The 21,789-nt window shown below is 44.9% G+C and overlaps 1 long non-coding RNA gene across 1 annotated transcript; it reads right to left on the bottom strand.

Moving 5' to 3' along the window:
- Positions 1 to 4,914: 4,914 nt before the first annotated feature.
- On the bottom strand, positions 4,915 to 13,952 carry LOC146193438 (uncharacterized). Its single transcript, XR_014706455.1, has 3 exons — positions 13,582 to 13,952; positions 11,557 to 11,706; positions 4,915 to 5,231 (listed from the first exon to the last, which is right to left on the bottom strand). It is a non-coding gene; the product is annotated as an uncharacterized LOC146193438 (long non-coding RNA).
- Between the last annotated feature and the right edge of the window lie 7,837 nt (positions 13,953 to 21,789).

Below are 21,789 nucleotides of genomic sequence, written 5' to 3'. Positions count from 1 at the left end.
TGCAGATTGCAGCCCGCCAACGGTACTGGCCCGACCTATGCTGATCTCGACCTGCGGGCACTTATTCGAGCCATCATCCGCGAGGAGCTCCAGGCCCTCAAGCCTGTCTGTCGACACGGGTGCGATCACTCTTCCGCAACATCTAATGACGCCGGTCTCCGCAGCATCATCAAAGAAGAGCTGGCAACAATCACCGAACCTATGACATCTGGCCCTCCGGCACCCCGCTCAGTACCGAATTACGCGCACGTCGCAGCATCTCCCCTCCTTTAGTTCCCCCGCCCGACCGGCACCAACCTACAGTCACGTCAATGCAATAGCGACGGCTCAACCTGCACCACCCTATAACGCACCTTGGCGCCCCTCCTGACCAATTTGTTATTACTGTGGCATTAGAGGACATATATCCCGCGTCTGTCGTCGCCGCCTCCAGAACGAGCGCAGTGGTTACGATACCTTTGAAAGTGACATCCCTCCAACGTCATATTATCAACGCCGGTTTATTCCAAGCCCGCCTCGAAGATGATCCCCACCTCCAGAATCCTCGTCTGAGCCTCGTGGAACCCATGCATCCCGACGTTGGTCCCTATCCCCATACCGCCGCTCAGTTTCCCCTAATCGTTGCAGTTTCCGGAGGTCAAACTGCACTCTGCAAACTTACCAAAAGTCCTCCAGATCGCCCGTGTAATGTGCTTTCTGTTTTCGCTGAAGGATTATCGGTCGAAGCATTGATTGATACAGGAGCTGCAATTTCTGTCATTCACGCTGATTTGTGCTATCGTTTGCGAAAAGTGACGACACCATAGGATGGGCCGGAACTCCGTGGAGCCAATGACGTCCCTTTGCGCCCTTTAGCAAAGTTCACCGTACGAACTGTTATTGACGGCGTCCGCCATCATGTGCAGTTTTCTGTGCTCTCACCATGTGCGCATCTGATGATTTTAGGATGGGATTTTTTGTCAACCGCTTCGGCGTTAATTTCTTGTGGCGACAGTGTTATCCATATGACGGACAGCGATTTTTCATCTGAAGTTTCTGAATGACATCCTCCCCTCGTTGCCGCCACTGATACTGTTTTGCCTCCTCAGTGCGAAAAACTGCTTACCGTTGTTTGTGACCACATCACTGACGGGGACGTACTCATCGCACCATCTTATCGTCATCTTGCACGCGGTATCGCCTTCCCGTCTAGTCTGGTGAGGTTCTGCAACGGCTCAGCGACAGTAGCGGCCACTAACACTTCGCGTGAATCCCTCGTGCTCCCAAAAGGAACTTCTCTCTCCTGCATGGTGGATGTTCAACCTTTGTCCTTGATGGTGCTCACCGCCCCTCTGCCTCAGCGCCGTGTTTCGCCAGACGTCTCTCTTTCTGTTCTCACAAAGACTATTAATCCTAACCTCACGCCGAACCAACGCCAAGAACTGCTGACATTGTTTCGACAACACCAAGCCATTTTTGATGCCACTTCCCCACCACTGGGACGGACTAGTGTTGCGCACCATCGCATCATTACTGAAGGTAACTCTATCGTTCGCCGACGACCTTATCGAGTTTCCCTCTCTGAACGAAAAGTAATTGAAGAAAATGTAAATGACATGCTCCATCGCAATATTATTCGTCCCTCGACAAGCCCATGGTCCTCCCCAGTTGTGTTAGTTAAAAAAAAGGACGGCTTGGTACGCTTTTGTGTTGATTACCGGGCACTCATTAAAATTACCCGCAAAGATGTATACACAATGCCAAGAATTGATGACGCCCTTTACTCTCTCCAAGGCGCCGAATATTTCTCGACTTTGAACCTCCGCTCAGGTTATTGGCAAATACCTATGCACGAGGACGATAAAGAAAAAACCGCTTTCTCAACTCCCGATGGCCTTTACGAATTTAATGTTATGCCTTTCGGACTTTGTAACGCACCAGCGACATTTGAAAGAATGATCGATACTGTACTTCGTTGCCTAAAATGGAGAACCTGTTTATGTTACTTGGATGACATTGTCATCTTTTCGTCAACTTTTAACGACCATCTCACGCGCCTGAATGAGGTCCTCACGTGTCTCGCTTCAGCGGGCCTTCAGCTCGACGCCAAGAAGTGCCACGTTGCACAGAAGGAAATTAAAATATTGGGACATCTAGTCAGCCACGACGGCATTCGTCCAGACCCTGAAAAAATTATCGCGGTCTTGAACTCTGCTCGTCCATAACGGATTACAGAATTGCGCAGTTTTCTCGGCCTGGCGTCTTTTTCCGGCGTTTTATAAGGCATTTTGCAGGTATTGCTGCTCCACTTCATCAACTAGTTAAAACACGTAGCCCTTTCATGTGGACAGAACAGTGCGACGCCGCTTTTATTAATCTGAAGCACGCCCTCACATCAGACCCTGTTCTTGGCCACTTCAGTGATAGCGCTCCAACCATCCTGCACACTGATGCCAGTGGTCTCGGTCTTGTAGCTGTACTCCTGCAGCGCGATGGAACTTCGCGTGAGAAAGTGATTGCCTTCGCCAGTCGGACTATGACTCCAGCTTAGAAAAACTACACCATTACCCAGCAGGAGTGCCTTGCCGTCGTCTGGGCTGTCCAAAAATTTCGCCCTTACCTATATGGTAGGCATTTCACAGTTCTTACCGATCACCATGCTCTTTGCTGGTTGTCTTCGCTCAAAAATTTGACAGGCCGACTTGGCCGTTGGATTCTACGCCTACAAGAATACAATTTCGACGTCACTTATAAATCGGGTCGCCAACACCAAGATGCCGACGCTCTTTCTCGCTGTCCACTTTCGGAATCGGCTTGCTGTTTTGCTTCCCAATGTATTTCCACCTATGATCACAGCCAACCATCTCTTTCCCCGACGTATATCACAACAGTTTCATTTGACGACTCTGAGAACAAACACGCACTCCTCTCGCAGCAATTAGCCGACGCCTACTGCCGACCCATCATCGACCGCCTTATTGGCGCTTCGGACCCACCCAATGCTCGGCTTCGCCGACAACTTCGCAGTTTTAAGCTAGAGGATGGCATCCTACTCCGCTTCGTATATTACCCTGATGGAACTCGCTGGATCCCAGTCGTGCCGCGTGTGCTTCGCCCACGTATACTGGCGGCTCTCCACGATGACGCTAATGCAGGTCACCTTGGGGTTGACAAAACCTACGACCGCGTGAAAAAACGATTCTTTTGGCCTGGCCTATCTTCCTGCGTTGCCAAATACGTCGCATCCTGCCCTCCGTGCCAACGTCGTAAACGGCTGACGTCTTCGCCCGCTGGCCTTCGACAACCTGTTCTGTCGAGCAACTTACACGCTACGCTGAGACAGCACCTGTACCTACCGGTTCCGCTCAAGAAGTAGCAAATTTCTTTTTGCGATAAATTTTATTGCGTCATGGCGCTCCTTGGGTGCTCCTAAGTGACCGCGGGACGGCCTTTTTATCGGCAGTCGTTGCCGAAGATCTTCACGCGTCCTCCACCCTTCATAAGACAACCTCAAGCTACCATCCCCAGACTAACAGGCTGGCTGAGCGATTTCACCGCACCTTATCGGATATGATATCCATGTACATCACACCGGATCATCGAAATTGGGACACTATTTTACCATTCGTCACTTTCGCCTATAACACAGCAGTACAGCGGACTACCGGTTATTCTCCATTTTTCCTCGTTTATGGCCGTCCTCCCAATACAATTCTCGACGGTTCCTTCTTCTCTACGCCCAACTACTCCACATCAATACCTACCCAGTTCTTATCTCGTGTGGCCAGATACCGTCATCTTGCCCGCCTAAACACAGCAGCGTGCCAGGAAGATCGCAAGAGTCGCTACGATTCTGCGCATCGTGTGGTCTTGTATCGTCCCAGTGACGAAGTACTGCTTTATACACCACTGCGCACCCCTGGCCTTAGTGACAAATTCCACCACCGCTACCTTGGTCCCTACGAGATCATCAGTCAAACTTGTTCAGTTAACTACAAAGTCACGCCTGTTGATCTCCCAGCCGATCGACGCCACCGTGGAACTGAAATTGTTCATGTTTCTCGCTTGAAACCGTTTGTGCGCCGCGGTACATCGGTTAATTACGAGCGGCCAGGCTGGCCGCTTCCGACCCCCCGGGCAGATTGTGTGAGCCTTCTGTGGACCTTCTTTCATTTGTAGATGCCATGATCTTCTTCTTTCATTTGTACATACCATCATCATCGCCCCGCAGAGCCGGCTCCGGCGCGCGCCTGGGTTCGTGATCAAATTAAAACGCTAGACAAGGCTTCGCCCCAAGCAGCACACCAGCATTGGTCCAACGATGGTTCATCACTGGAAAAGAATGGCATCAATATTGGACTGATATTGGCATTTGGGCATTTTACTACATTCTCCATTCTTGGCCCATCTTTCGTCCCAAGATTGGTCCAGTGTTCAACCAAGCTGGAGCCACCAATGTAGGCACAATATTAGACTTTCCATTCATGCACCATGATTCTTGCCAATGCTGTCCAGCATTATGCCATCATTGTGTTACCAATATTTGCTTAATACCAGCTATTCCAGTGATGGCCCATTGTCAATGCCAATATCATACCAATGGTTAGCCATTGCAGGTGCACTGGCTACTCCATTCACGCCGCATATTGTCGATACCAATATTAATCCAATGGTTTATGGGTACACCGGCTACTCCATTCATGTACCATTGATGATGTCAAGATTACACATTTTGTGGCACTGCCTTTGCAGGCTATAAAATGCAGCCCTTTTCATTTTAGCCATATTCGTGACAGCACATCGAACTTGCTGGGACAATAATGGCCTCTCAAATAAGAGTGGCCATAATAATTCAAATTGTCGCTCATGAGCAACCAGTAGATATTCACAAAACAAGGGCATGGTTCACAAAAAGATAATATTTATTGCAATTGTTACTATAGACGGCAGTTGTTACCAGCCAGTGCTGAGGGCACACACAGCCGCAGTTAGCGGGGCAGTGGCAGGGTTGGTCAGGGCAGGGCGGGCTCTCGGGAAGTGGAAGGGGCCAGGGAGCTGGAGGGCACACTCATAGGCGTAGTGAGGGGCTGACCCTGCAATTGCATTCACAGGTGGCATGCCTGGTTCGCCAGGGGAGGTTTCAGCATAACGCCTTTTTCTTCCACCCCCCCTCTCACAGGAACCAGGCAGCCACCTGCGAATAAATGCGCGTGCCTCCAAATCGTCCACCCCAACTTTTTCGCAAATGGCACCTGCACAAAAACAATGAGGAAACAAAATTTACAACACTATTACGAGGCATATAAAATCGCGCGCATTATTTTAGGAAGATGTAGAAAATTCCAGGATTCATGTACCGAAATTCATGGTCGAAACACTATACTGATGAGTTCCAGATTAGTTTCAGCTGCCTTGGGTTTATTAGGATGAAAGACGTACATACATTGCATAGCATGTGCCCTGTTGCATTTTGATCGCCTCCACAGCAATACGGCTGAGACAGCCAGTGTTTCATCCCACACTAGGAATTAGTGCTTGATTGTCGGCTGTCTCCGCATATGACTGGCGCGCTAGTTTTTTGCCGCTCCTACGCTTTCTGCGATGTGCAAACAGTTTATACTAAATATTGTTACCAAGAGGATGTTCGGCGACCATTTGCATTTTTTTAAATGGCTAGATATAATATACACAAGCGATCTAAGCCCACGACTGCTGCACTGGCCACTGGTTAGCTGATATACGCTTTTGACTGGTTTTGTGGGTAGTTCACTTAAACGGGAGCTCACTTAAACGGGTAGCTCACAGGTGCATCATTTTACACATATACTGCTTGTCCAAGCAAATTTGATCCAAGGGATAAAAAAAAACATTTCGGAGGCAGGCAAAGGAAACCAGATACATATTGCTGGAAGCTACCTTGAGCGCCACAGAAAAGGGTTTGTTTGGAATCCTTAATTGACATTATTTACCTAAATTACTGATTATTGACTTACACAATAAATGGTGTTGCTACTTTGAAGAGTACCGGCACAAACCACGTTTGATTATTTGCGATAGAGAACCCTCACGTCTGCATTTTGAACGCCAGATACAGTAGGAAACCACAAAAATACAGAAATCAGATTCCTGGACAATACAATTGAGGACTTGGCTTGGCTCGACAGCCCTGTGTAGCGTTAGACCTACAAGTTGCCTATGGTTTCTTCGTCCGCGCCAGCACATTCGTCCAACAAGACTGTATTTGTATATTACAGCTGAAAAATACTGTTCCACTCATTTGTATCCTTACCGCTTTGTAGTCATTATCCGCATTGCAAAAGTTCGGCGCGCTCATTGTAACTCGAGCCTTCATGTGCGCCAAAGGGCCGACGCGAAGCAACTATCACCAGCATATCACCCTTACTCATGCATGGGGCTAGCCATCATAGCGGCAGGTTGTTTTGTCCGCTCAAAATCATGTTGTGAGCAGCACAATCGAGGTGCGCGAATGGGCTGGTAACGGTTTCGGTATCTACATAACCCGGAATTTATCTGCAGCCGGAAAAAAAGGTACACATGAGGTTTCTAACCGCAGATATTGAAACAGGGGTTTCCGAACGTGCTCACCGACTCTAATTCCTACTTATTGCCTAAAGTGAATATTTAGTACTTGAAGCGAATAACCTCACTTCCCTACGTACAAAATAAAAATTTTCTGCGCTGTCCTAAGTGGCTGCCAGCAAAAATGCGCCGCCGGTTTCCATTGTCTGTTTCTAATGGTTTATTTATAACCCTTGGCTCAAGCTTCGGGACGCAGCAGGTGTAATATAGCTTGAATAAAACCTGCAAGAGATCATATATATGGGTAGATTTGTAAGGTTTACAGATTTCACTTACAAATTCTACAGGAATCACGTCACTGCGGCCTTTCTTTAAAATTGACACGTAATAGCGCTATATTCGTGGCTAAAATAAAGTACTGAACGCATTAATTCAGCTTAGCAAATGCAGCTGTAACAGAAAGTGAGGGCTGGTGACACCTAAGGTGTGCCTAGCTTTCAAATTTTCTTAGATGGCACAACCGTTCGAAATATGGAATATTAAAAAAAGCCCTTGATATTGGCTTTCTCACGGCGTATTATGGGTGCCTTAGATAAAAACATAATCGAGGTCCCATGGCCATCTTTCGTTTCCAATGAAATTCTTATATGTGGTGGGCAAATATCTAGACACAAAAGAACTAACCTTAGGTTTTCAAGATACGCGTAGTTTTCTCGAAAAAAATAATTGTATGGTATATCTCTAGAGGTAGAAAACGCTGTTTTTGCCATTTCAAAATGTTGCAAGTTTGGATACCATGATTTTGTCATCTACTCTTTTTTACTCACTAAATATATCCAGGTTTTATATTTACAAACACTATTAGAAACCCATTTTGTTTTTGCAGTTCAGTTATTAAAAAATCGCAAACTTTTCTTCAGGAGCGATACGCTGCAAAAATACTCATTTTTAACCTTATGTACTGGCATATGATGCATTAGGTTGGTTGCACTAAATATGTTTTCACTTCCTGACGCATGTTCTTAATTCCAGGCAGTATCTGGAGCTCCAGACCACTAGGTGTGTTCTCCACAACGCATCAAAATTGCTCAGAATTCGAAAACAGCAGTAAAGGGCAAATTTGCTGCCATTAAAAAAAGATCATCTTCGATTTTTATTCAAATCCCTCTAAAAAATCTTCAGTACCTCAAAAATATCACCGACTAAAAAGTGTTGCGTTATACTGTTTAAAAATATAAAATTAGATATTAAACCGAATGCTTGTGCTGATAATGGCCAAACTCAGCCTGCATTCTTGCAAGATCCAATAATATCTTGGCACAGAAACTATTTATCTACATTATCTAGGTTCCATTCTTTATTTCTGAAAAAATTTGAAGCTCTAGATTTGTGTGTGCATCTGCATATTATTTTGAAATTGGACAAAAGTAAGAAAATGATAAAATAAGGAAAACTGATTAGAATTGAAGAAACGGCCGCAACATCAATTTTTATCAAAATCTGTGGAAACAATGCAAAGTACTTTGTTAATTTGAGTCAGTAAATATATTGAATTCTGCAAAATGTAATATTAGAAACATAAAAATGCTTGTTTTTGTTCTATAGATGTACTTATATGGCTCCCCCTTATGGAGTAGGCATCAAAACTTCAATTTAGTATTTGCTGAATTTAGTTACATTTTACCTTAAGTAAAATTTAAAACCTTGTCAGCGCTTATACACCCTTTTTCTGCTTCTGGGACAAATACTTAATATAGCTTAAAATGATATTAATTCACTATTTCTGTCAATTTCATGGCAGAACGTAAGTGAAGGCTGAACTTTTTTCTGTCCTGCATTCTTTTTTATTGCTAGGTGCAATAGTATTCAATCTAGGTTATTGATATATTATTCCATTTCTCAGCTTTGACCACCAGTAACAATACTATATTTTTGAAGATGATTTTTCAATGTGTAATTTTTATAATTACAATCATAAGCAAATCGCTTTCCAGCATAATACTTTTGGTGGCGTTACAGAGAACACACATAGCAGTTTATAGCTCCAAATTCTGCCTTAAATTAACAATATGACCTGCGTAATAAACACAGAATGTTTTAGTGCAAACAACGCAACGCGTCACGCCAGTATGTAAGGTTGAACATTAACATGTTTGTAGCTCGTTGTTCTTGAAGCAAAGTTTGCGATTTTTTACTAAATCAACTGCATCAATGAAACACACTTTTAATACTTCTTATACAAGTAAACGTTACCCAAATGCGGCGAGTAAAAAACAGTGGATGACAAAATTTTACGCAACCAGCCGGCCTCCAAACGTGCAACTTTTTGAAACGACAAAAACGGCGTTTTCCAGCTTTAGTGATAGGCGTTTTTTTTTTCGAGAATACTACGCCGCATCTGGCAAACCTAAGGGTCATTCCTTTGTGTCGAGACATTAGCCCACGACATATGAAAATTTAATTAAAAAAAAAAATGGTCATGGCACCACGATTACTGTTCCTGTCCGAAGACATCCATATTTGTTTTCATTTCGTCTCTTCAAACAGGCTGGTTTAGCCAATGCGGTGAATAAAAATATCATTGCATATATTAAAGATTTTCGCGCTATATGTTATACCTAAAGCTACCTATATTGTCACAACTGTCATACATTATTTGTAGCTGAAACAACATCACAAGAGGGATTCGATTGCAAATTGTTCGCTAGTTAAATAGACGTACGAGATGACACACGTATAGTTTGTAGAATACAATTTAGGAAAGAGCAGATACAAACTACAGGCGAATAATGCTATGATATGGAGCATATGTATTACTCCGATTAACAGTAAAAAAAACCAACTTTTAACATATTAATATATTCGACAAACTATTGCATGCTCACATAGGAACACAATTAATGAGCTCATCCACGCATCTAATGTCTATGGGCATTAGATGTGTGGATGACTTCGTTTTATTCCAATTCGTGCGTCACTCAAAATAATTGAACGAGAAAAAAGTTAATGTCTACACAATTTTCAGTGAGTAAACCACAAATTATACTAAGGTGCTTCATATATGTCACATCACCTAGCAAGTGAAATGGGATAACAGAAGTAATCAGACTCTAACCCTGATCAGCATTTCGCTTTTGACCCATCTTTGTAAGTTTTTAGGTAGGCTTTTCCACTGATTATCCTCTTCTGGAGAGGATCAGATAACTACAGATTTGCTGAAGGACGGGGGGGATATCGTGCTAGAAAACCTGGCCACCCTATATTCGCAGTGCCTGGTGTCATCAACGGTACCGGAACCATGGAAGAATGCAAACATTATCCTCATTCACAAGAAAGGGAACTCTAAGGACCTTAAAAATTACAGACCAATCAGCTTACTGTCTGTTACGTATAAGGTATTTACTAAGGTAATCGCTAATCGAATCAGGACAACCTTAGACTGCAATCAAGCAAAGGATCAAGCAGGGTTTCAGAAACGGTACTCTACTATCGATCATATCCATACCATCAATCAGGTGATAGAAAAATGCTCGGAATATAACCAGCCCTTATACATAGCATTCATTGATTACGAAAAAGCATTTGACTCAGTTGAAACCTCGGCGGTGATGCAGGCATTGCGAAATCAGGGGGTAGACGAGCCATACGTGAAAGTGCTGGAAGATATATATATAGCGGCTGCACAGCAACCATAGTTCTGCATAAAGAAACTAACAAAATTCCCATAAAGAGAGGTGTTAGGCAAGGAGACACAATCTCCCCAGTACTATTCACAGCTTGTTTAGAGGAAGTATTCAGAGACTTGGAATGGGAGCAGTTAGGGATAAGGGTAGATGGAGAATACCTCAGTAATCTGCGATTTGCTGATGACATTGCCTTGCTAAGCAACTCGGGGGATGAACTGCAAATAATGATTGATGACCTAGACAGGAAAAGTAGAAAGGTAGGCTTGAAAATCAATATGCAGAAGACCAAGGTAATGTTCAACAGCCTCGGGAAGGAACAGCAGTTTACATTAGGTAGCGAAATACTGGAAGTAGTAGGCGAATATGTCTACTTAGGACAGGTAGTAACCGCAGACCCGGACCACGAAAAGGAAATAACAAGAAGAATACGATTGGGATGGAGCGCATTTGGCAAGCACTCGCAGAATATGACTAGCAGCTTACCGGTATCGCTCAAGAGGAAAGTATACAACAGTTGCATCTTGCCTGTACTCACCTATGGGGCTGAAACGTGGAGGCTAACCAAGAGAGTTCTACTTAAGTTGAGGACAACCCAGAGGGCTATGGAACGAAAAATGGTAGGGGTAACATTAAGAGATAGAAAGCGTGCAGAGTGGGTCAGAGAAATAACTCAAGTTACCGACATTCTAGTAGAAATTAAGAAGAAGAAATGGACATGGGCAGGACATGTAGTGCGAAGAGAGGATAACCGATGGTCGCTGAGGGTAACAAACTGGATTCCAAGGGAAGGAAAGCGTAGCAGGGGGCGGCAAAAAGTTAGGTGGGCGGATGAGATTAACAAGTTCGCAGGGGTCAAGTGGATGCAGCTAGCTAAGAACCGGGTTAAGTGGAGAAATATGGGAGAGGCCTTCGCCCTGCAGTGGGTATAATCAGGCTGATGATGATGATGATGATGATGATGATGATGATGATCCTCTTCTTTATACCCCTGCCACCCACAGGACACAAATCTTCTGTGGGTACCGAACGGTTGGTTTTCGCACCAGTGATACAACTTAATCGATCCATTTATACGTAGAAAACACTCTCGATGCGCACCTAAAAAAAATGAAAGCATGTATGTGCAGGCGAAATCATTCACCGGCGATTTAATAATATGATTTGAGCAATAAAATCAAAGGATCACACTCGAAGTAACAAAAAAGTGGTGGGGAGATAGAAATTGAAGCAATGAAAGGCGTTTGCTTTCTGCAAAAAGCCAATAGCAAGAGGTCCACCGTCTATAAGAATAGGCAATAAAAGTAAGGCATATTTAAAGGTGCATGCAGCAGTTACAGTGATGCAGTGCTACCTTTTTTTAGGCAGGCTTTTCCGCTGATTTTCTTCTTCTTTATTGCCTTTCCAACCACAGGACACATATCTTCTGGGGGTTGTCGGTTTTCGCACCAGTGATGCAACTCAATCGATCCATTTCTACGTAGAAAACGCTCCCGATGCGCATCTAAAAAAATGAAAGCATGTATGTGCAGGCTAAATCATTCACACATGATAAAACAATATGATTTGAACAATGAAATCAAATGATCACACCCAGAGCAACAAGAAAGTGGTGGAGAGATTGAAATTGAAGCAATGAAAGGCGGTTGCTTACTGAACAAAGCCTATAGCAAGAGGCCCTGCGTCTATATGAATAAGCAATAAATTAAGGCACGTTTATAGGTGCATGCAGCAGTTAAAGCGATGCAGTGTTACCTTTCTTTTTCACTGCAGTGATTGGTATAAATATTACAGCAATTGCTAGGCATCTCAGGTAACCCCATTGAAAACTTCATCCAAGGTACTGAGGAGCAGTGGCGTGTTATTTGCAGCTGTTAACGGAAAGACAGGCTATCCTATGAGTGCATGCGCATTTCCTCCTTTTTGTACCTTGAATAAAAGCGACTGAACAGTGAGTATTGTAAGAGGTGCAGCGTCCCTAGGAATGGGGAACAAAATTAAGTTTTAGTAAACAGAGGTACAAAAAGAAGCAAATATGCCTGCAATAATAGCATGATGGCCTACCTTTTGATCAACAGCTGTAAACAACCTGTCACTGCCAGTCGGTTCTTTAGATAAGCTTATCAATGCCAGAGTTTAAAGCTAAGAGCAACATGAGTAATATTTATTGCGGTCACGGCCGTAAACAATTCTGGCGGAACACTCCATTACTGTAACTATTCAACCGTCCATTTATACATATAGTTCATTAAAGAACCATGCACATCATATTAAGTTGATCTTTTCTACTCCCAAATGATTTCCTATAGAATTAGAATACGTGGATCGCTGCTTCGGTTTCAACATTCTTGCACGATGGCTATGGCGTGCACTTCATGCATACGGTACGGTACGTGAGGTACAAAGAGCTGTAATCGCCGAACAGGCGGACCTGACGGCCTGTCCCATTTCGCCTGAAAATGCGCGCCGTGATCGAGCGCTTCGCGAGCAATATATTTCGGACGATATGGTTGCCTCATACCGGCCGTCAATGTTTTGTACAATGTGTCCCGCGTACACGTTGTTTACTTTGCAGTGACAGGGACGCAGTGCACACACGGCTTATGTGCCTTTTTGCTTGTATTGTTATTTTCCCCCGCCTTCGAAGCGCGTCTGCGAAATCGCTCTCCTATTGTCGCCGCTTCGTGATAACGGCCTCACCTGAAGGCGCGTGCTCAGAAGGGGGGCGTCGATTAAGAAAATTTTGAAAAGGGGCTCACTTGCGCTGTTCACGGCTTTCAATTCCTCAATATGATATTAACCATTATGAAAGTGGAGGTTCATTATGACTTAATTATAGCCTAATCATCAAGCGGCATCACGCACATAATGTCCGCCCCACTGTAAAATTCGCTTGCACAGACGGCACGAACAGTTTTCAAAACTTCGTCTATACATCTGAAAACAAAAAGCTGCCCTTAACTCTTAACAAAATCCAAAAACTGTGTGAACATGGATTCCTGCGCGCAGAAGAGAGGCTGTCCAAAATATATGTACAAAGCCGGGCGCATAGTATCTGGTTGCTAATTGATTGCGGCGCGCTGCACAGTCAAAAAACTGCGCAAATGGCTGCCTGCAGTGTTCTGTCACGTGTTGGTGGCATACACACCTGTTACGCACGGCTCCTCTATTTTCGGCGCAAATGCTATTCATATCGCAGCCAGCAAATAAGTCCACGCACTTGCTTGCATGTAACCCGGACGAAAATTCGCTTAGTTCTTGAAGTCATGCTTCGCGCAGTTGTTTCGAGGAGAATACGGAAAGAGAACATTTGGGACTGGTAAGAGATTATATAGAACCAATTATGAAGCAATGGCATGCTGCAAAGATATATACTCACGGTCTAAGATGACGGCGTTCACTGAGTCCGATAATGCCGATGGTATCCCGCCGTTGCTGTAATCCGTACTCCGGCGACATTTCACAGCTCAGCTATTCACTGATATGTAGCAAGCACAAACCGGAGCACATGAACACGTATAGGCGCAAGACAAAATTATGCACAGCACAATGAAAAAGAAAATTAATGAGGGAAGAAATTAAAGAAAGGTTTAAGAAGCTGTCACAAGTCTTGTAGCGTCTCCAACAAGCTCTGAAATGAACGTTTCGGGAGGAGGCCGCACAGCAGCGCAGCTGGGGATGCTGTCTGTTGTGTCTTGCACGTAGACGCGTAGGCGAGGGGGAACAACGAACCGCTCAACCAGCGCGCGATTCCCGCCGCGGTGTTGTGTTCGCAAGGGCTGCGCGTGGGAACGAAGGACCAACGACCCTCTCAACATTCCATTCCTCCTTTACCCAGCCCTCTTCTGCTTGCACCGACCAGCCGTGACTTCTGACCGTGCCGATGAGCGGCCGCCAGCGCGCACCGCTCGAGTCGAGTTCTAATAAATAGTTTTGTTTTGAGTGTTCGCAAACGCATTGTTTCTTCAAGCCAACCACGGACATAACATGTTCTAAAAAAATAGAAAGCCTCCCGATCTACCATCCACATTCTTGCGTAAATCCATACAGTTGGTGCATCGACAAATGCGCGCGTCCCCTCCCTTTCACCACCTATGATCGAACAAAGGATGGTCGTTCGACCTTTTATATTTACTTCAAAATATTATATATTGTTGCGTGATGACTGATTAATAATGTCAAAGAGGCGGAGTTCCGAGCTTCTCCTGTATTCTGGCCAACTTTGGTTATAGATTATACAAATTATGCTCAAGTTAGCTAGCTGAAAATTATCCGACTAAATATATACATGTTTTTATTTGTATTCAGTTAATGTTCGCTTTTCGGGTATGAGTAGATGTTTTTATAAAAATTCTCAACATCGGCCCAGGAAACGAAAATTTTCCTAATTTGCAGGCCTTTGTTTCAGAAAAGGTTCATGGTAGAGCAGCAATAATTCCACAATATGTTCTCAGCATAATTATCCGCAAACAGCTAAAGCTCATATTTTTATGACATTTGGATACAGAGATACGATCGCGCTAATTTACAGAAAACAGCGAACATTGAAAATTTTAGGAAAACAAAAACAGTTTTCACATTGTTTAAACTTTTTCCACCTATTCTACACTACCTCAGCTTTCAAAACCATTAAAACACCTTGCATAATTTTGTAGCGCAAGTAATTATGGCCACTTCGATAAAGCCTATGTCCAATTATAGCGCACCGCGCTGTTCTGAACATTCTACGGAATTTGTGAATTGTTGAAGGTTTTTAAATTTTGGCATATAATTTTGTAACAGGGAGAAATATATTTACAAAAGAGGATTAAAGATATATACATTGAGGAACAGCCAAGGAGCCAGGCTACGAGGGCCGCCCATTCGACGCACTTCTTTTTCTTAATCTTCCACAAACGAGCGCGCCACTTCGTCCTCATCACTCTCCAGCTGCAACAATATTTCTTCGCTCATGTTTTGTCTCGACTTCGCAAATCGACGGTGACAGACACAGCAATGAATGATTCAGAATCAATTTTTTTAGTAGAAAGAAAGAATTGGAAAGGGCATGGAAAACTGCCTCATTAAAACAGTGTTTCTAGGCTGCATTCGTTTTTTCGAATGTCTCGACAGCGCACATTACTTTCATTCCTGTACAGTTTTTTTATTCCTTTGCCACCGCCTAGCGTGGTTGGAATGGTCAAACTCTAAACTAATAGGCGGAAAAAACTTTTTTTCTTTACTGGCGATATATATGTTGTGCGCCATATAAATGTACCGGGGCCTTCATGCTCGCAGTCTGCACGAAAAACTGTCATTTTTTTTACCACCGTGTGAATGCCCAAAACTAAAATGGTAACCTTGCGAGTCTTCCGGCTTTTCATTTTCCAGTGATTGCGTCTAGAAAGTACACACATCGTATTCGGTCCTTTCTCCAGGTAAACAGACGATGCTGCGCGTAGTTCCTTATGGATAATACAAAAGCACTAGAACAAAAACATCGCTGAGAAAATGGTCATTTGTTCCTTCAACTTGAGGCAACGTTCTCCTTCTCGCCAATGAAAAAGCTACCTTCTAATCACTAATTTAATGTCACATGAACATGCTCGACACGATTTCATTTTTATGCGCGTTCTCACTGACAACTGGATTTGTACTATAGGTTAAGTATAGATGCAGGGATGTAATCGGCGTCCAATACAAGCATATTGGGTCGTGAGTGCTAGCCGGTCTTGGGTATACATATGTGGTCGCACGGTGGTGCTATCATTAGATATAATTGTGCGACAAACGTATGCGCCTGCGACGAAATCTGCATGCATGCCAATAGGCTAAAACCGTAAACACATATAGCTGACCCCCAAAGGTGCGCCTCATATGAGCGCACCGAAAAGACGAATCCAGACAGTTGCAGTGGTACGTGCTTGAATGCGTTATAGTAATTGTCGTCCCGTACGTGGTACTCTGTGAGGTCCGAACGATCGGCTGAAATGTTGTCGGAATTAAATGCCGCGGTTTGGCGTCCAGCGCACGTGTATTCAACCCTAAAAATAGAGAATTTGTTTTGATTGAATGGTCAACGGAAAATATTCACTTCGGCAGCCCATTAAAGCTGCGTTTTTAGGATGGCAATGACAATTGCGAGATCAGGGGACAAAGTGGTCCATCGTGGGCAGTTTTCATACAGGGATAGCTAATACTGGAAAAACACAAGACAAATTGCAATGGTCAATTACAGCCAGTTTAAAAAACGGAACGGTCAACGTCGGAAGAACACAGGACACCTTAGTCCATTGCAGCCAGTTTTAAAAACTGAACGGGCAACGCCGGAAGAACACTGGACAACATGGTCATCGTAGCCAGTTTTAAAAAAGGAACGGCCAACGACGGCGGAACACAGGACAACTTGGTCCATTGTAGCCATCTTTAAAAAACTGAACATCCAATACTGGAAGAACAGAGGATAACATTGTCCATTGCAGCCATGTTTAAAAAACGGAAAACCCAATGACGGAGGAACGCAGGACAGCTTGGTCCATTGTAGCCAGTTTTAAAAAACGGAAAACCCAATGACGGAGGAACGCAGGACAGCTTGGCCCATTATAGCCAGTCTTAGAACCCGGTGCGACCATTATTGGGGGAACTACGGCAACCTCGGCCCAGTATAGGCATTATATATGTTCGGCAGTGCCAATATCGGGAACTCACTGTACATCTTGGCCCAAGCTAGCCAGTGTCGGCTACTGGCAGCGCCAACACTGGGAGAGCATTGGCTAGTCTGGGCCATTGTTGGACATTGTGTTGACCGGCATATCCTATGTTGGGAGCATGCTGGTTAGGCTGGCCCAATGTAGGGCCACTGTTTGCCATCGTACTTACAACATTGGCCCAATGCTTTGTGCTGCCTGGGGTCCTTGCCGTCACGACCTCGCCGTCTCGACCTAGCCTTCTTTTACAATATAAATACATTGGCCTTCATTTAAAATATCTTAAGTGGACATACTACGCAACAGAAATTTCTAAAGAAGCAAATCGAGTTCTGGGGTATTTTCGGCGAATGCTACGTCTAGTACCACAATCGTTAAAATACATTTGTAGTGCCAAAACTAGAGTATACATGCTCTATACTTGTCCTCATTCTTATTGTGCCTATTCTTTTCGTGAAAGTGTCACCAAACTAAAATGCCTCGCAAGGCTATGTCTATTTCATAAACTCTATTATAATGTTCCGTACGAGTCGCTTATTGTGCCTGAATACCGCAACTCCAGGCGCTCGAACCACGGAAAGACCACCCATCCTCCGCAAGCCCGTACATATGCGCATCTGTATTAATTTTTCGTGCGCAGCGAACGACTGGAATGACTGGCCTACCGACGTCGTGCTCCATACTGACCCATCACTATTCAAACCATCAATCGAAACCATATTATGCACTGTACACCACATACCTTAAACAGTATACCTCTTCAACGGGGCCTTTGAGGTAGTAATAAATAAATAAATTTGACCCTGCCCTTTAGAGCATGGTTACAATTGATGCCTTCGGAATCAGCTTCGGAGCAGTACTGCCAGCAGCAGCGGGTAATAAAGTGGTTTCTATTGCTTTAGATTGCGGAGATTGACAGACGCGGAAAAGAAGCATTTAAATGGCGAGCTTTAAGGCTCTGGCAAGTATATGGGCCTGCGAACATTGGCGTGTGTACCCTGTGTGGCAGTTCGTTTATTTTGCGCACAGGTCACCAGGCTCTGTTAATTCTGCTGTTATCAAAAAGGGGGGGGGGGTCGCATACAATTGAGAAATGCAGGACAGCATGCTCGGTTGCTCGAATAAAACAGTAGTATTTCTGATAGGCAATGAAAACGCTGCGCCGGATGCGCTGTCACGAATTCCCCAGTCTAAACTTTTGGGGCTCATGCTGATGACGCAGTGTGCATTGATTTCATTCTGCCTAACCCATCAAGTGTGCGTAGCTGAAACTTCATAGGATCGAATGCTGCAGGATGTCATGCAGTTTACTACCTCTTCATGGCTTTCAAGTTAGGATCTACCATAAGGTTCACACATCTTTCATCGCATCCGAGACGAGCTGACTGCCGCTGGAGAGATTCTTCTTCGTTGCGAGCAGTTTGTTGATCCGGCGGCGCTAACAGGGGGCCTCCTGGTAGCAGCTTATGAGTAGCACACAGGTATCTCACGCACGAAACAACGGTTACGGGAAAAGTACTGGCGCTCAGGAATGAACAGACAGGTGGAACATTTAATTCAGTTTTGCGCTTTCTATCAGCCTGCGGACAAATCGGCGCGACCAGTAATGCCCACTTACACCCAAAGGAGTTCCCTTCATGTCCGTGGAAGAAATTAGGCATTCACTTAGTTGGCCAATATGCGTATATACCCTACGATAACCCTTTCCCAATCACACCAATAGACTACTTTAGCAAATGGCCCGAAGACCGTTTCACGGCTAACGTCACGTCTTTTAACGGTGTGTTATTTCTACGAAGTGTGTTCAGCAGGGAAGGCTACCACAAAGAACTTACTGATCATGTGCCTGAGATCAAATCAACAGAGTTTGAAGAATTCCTGCAAGAAAGGACGATGACGGTCAATCGCCCCACGTCGGCCGTCAGTGTTTCGTAAAGTGTGCACCTCCGGGCGCCGCAAACAGTTACATGGACGCAGAGCTATTACGGAGGCCCGCCCGATGTGCCGAGTGCTCAGTGGCCTAAGACATTGACGGGCAGACCTCAAGCAAACTACTGTATATTGTTCTATAGTGTATATATTTCATGTCATTTTTACCTACCTTTTCCTTTCTCCCTATCTCTAACCTCTTTGATTTCTTATACATCTTCCTCGCTATCCCTTTATTTCCGCCGCCCCAGTTCAGGTGCTTCAGATATCAGATAGCAGATACCGGGGCTGGCAAACACCTTTTCCTTTCTTTTGTATATAAATAAAATAACAACTTCAACAACAAGAGGTATAAAGCATACGTTTTCCGCTGTCTATCATCCACAAGCGAATGGACAGATCGAACGATTTAACAGGTGTGCTCAAGGATTCCGTCTAGGTGTGTTTAGCACTGCGTACCTTCGAATATATCGGTGCACCCCACACGCGACGACAGGTGAAAACCTGCCATGCTCTTGCATGGGCGTCCGCCAAGAATGTCGTAGCTCAGAGTGCCAAGTTACTTCAAGGCCAGACTTGCAAGCGTTGCGTCACTGAGTGGCCGAACACCAGCAGGCAAGCAAACAGCACATGGATAAGCAACACGTTGCCAAGTACGCGATGCTGCACCCAGGCCAACGAGTATTGGTCAGGTTGCCAGGGCACATTCGCATAGGTGCTGTTAGCTATTCCCAGCCCCTCACTGTTATTAAGCAGTAGTACCAGGACACCTACGAACACAAAGATAGCCGAAGGTGGCACTGAGATTGTTTAGTGCGGTACCCTAGGGAGCATCCTGAGCATCTAGCGGCGACCGTCGCAAGTTTTCAGATCCGCGCTACCTGGAACTCCCTTGGGCCGCCTAAGAAAACAATGCCATCGTCAATAACACAAAGCAGCGCACTTCAAGCATCACCGACTATAACTGGGCCATCGGCAATTTTGCCACAATCAACTCGAGAGCGTAGGCAGCCCCTGTGGTTCGAGGAATATAAAGTGTGATTTTGAAAATGTGGAACAGTCAAAGGAGCCACCATCTTAGCTCATTTTTTTGCAAGAGGGGATGTTATAGTTATGTTACCATGTCCTGAAGGGTGCCACGGGTGGCCCTTATTTGTGCTTATATTACCGCGACCAAGCTCTTAAAGGGAGCTTTGTTTCTTTCGGCTACTGGAGTTTGCTTGGCTGGCTGCTTGTGCCACTGTGCGTGTGTCCGCCGGCGATACAAGTATCACACCAGCGTTTTTAAGACAGTCCTACAAGCGCAAGGCGCTCATTGTGCTCGTAGAATGTAAGCCAAAAATGACATCATTGAGCTTGCACATACGCATATTATATTGAAATCCACGTATGATGGCATCCATAAATCTCAGCAGTTTCAGGAACATTTCACACCTGAACGGCATAACATTATATTCAAACAGGTCGTCTGGCGTGCAAAAACTGCCTTCTGCTTGTATTCAAGGTGCGTATAGTATCTGCCAATATCCCGACCACAGATCGACGGATGAAAAGTATGAGACGGAGTACAGGCTATCTATGGCGTCATCGATCCTAGGAAGAGGATAACCGTCTTTCTTATTTACAGCATTAAGGCGGCGACGATTGTCCTTGGAAATGCGTATGCATCATCTTTCTTTTTGACCAGAATGACAGGAGCAGCCCAAGGAGTGCATACCACTTGAGTAATGCATTTGTCCAGCATATCCCAAGGCTGTTCACTGATGAACGGCCGTCTGTTAGTGGCACTATATACGGCTTTAGTCGAACTGGGTATGAGTAGGCTCTGTCAATCCGATGGCAGGTCCCTCTCAGGGAATGCACCGTGAACCACTTTTTTCCGATAAGTCAAAGATGAGCCAGTACATGGGCAGTCAAGTCTCCCAAGCCTCACACTGTTTACTGGCTAGAGATTTGTTGATAATTTGGTGCAGTTGTGAGTCACAGGTTGGAGCAGCAGTTAGACCGTTAGGTACGTCCGTTATCAAAGCTACCGACGGAGCAGCATCATATTGGCTACATGTGGTAATCTTCATTTTCACGGGCAAAGCCACAGGTTGCCAAGAACAATCGATGGCCGACAGCCGTGAGCTGCTGTTGACCACCGACAGCAGGCAATGAGGAATGAGAATGACAGTCATAATGCACCGGTGCCACCTTAGCATCGAAGTTGTCTGAAGCATGACAGGGGCACTAAACTTGGATGTACAGCATAGAAGGGCTGGCAACGTGGTATCCTCGGATACAAAAAATAAATCCTCGTTCTCTGAGAAGTCCTCTAAGAGGGGCCCAGACGGAAGTAAGCCCTCAATACAGAGTTGTCCCGAGCGACCATCTACCGTAGTACCAAACTTTCACAAAAAATCATCGCCGAGATACACGTCACGCATGCATCGCAAAACCACTGCAAACCCGCTTTTAACATCGTTCTGCCGAGACACACCGTAACACAGCACATCCCCAAAGAGCACAACTCACCACCCGCATCATGAAAGTTCACATTCCTGTCCCACATAAACAAAACTTTGCGGCCTACACGCTTCCTACAGGTAAACTGATAACAAAAATGGATGCCCCCATATCCACAAAGCAATTGTATCCACACCATTGACAAGCACAGAAACATTGTTGTTTAACATTATAATAGTTGTCGTAAGTTCTGCAGGCAGCGCACAGTCTTCAGCGGCCTCACCTCTAGTGGCCGCGTTGACTAGTTTTGCTGTACTGGCGATAGAGACCGCCGTTGTGGGCGTGAGGACGAAACGAGACGCGCAGAAGATGCAGACGATGGTGAGAAGCTGCGGTAGGAAACAGGAGAGTGACAGGATGGTCAATCGGCCTGGGAAAAATCGTATGAGGATATGGCCCATTTCCAAGAAGTATCGGAGAAACGGTTACGTGGCTGGGCTTGGTTAACGGGGCGATCATAGCTG

This window comes from Amblyomma maculatum, chromosome 4 (genome assembly GCF_055883805.1).
Source record: "Amblyomma maculatum isolate TAMU_Amacu chromosome 4, ASM5588380v1, whole genome shotgun sequence".
Taxonomy (NCBI): Eukaryota; Metazoa; Arthropoda; class Arachnida; order Ixodida; family Ixodidae; genus Amblyomma; species Amblyomma maculatum.
The sequence above is the reverse complement of the archived record's forward strand: the minus strand, read 5'-3'. Positions and strand labels throughout refer to the sequence as shown.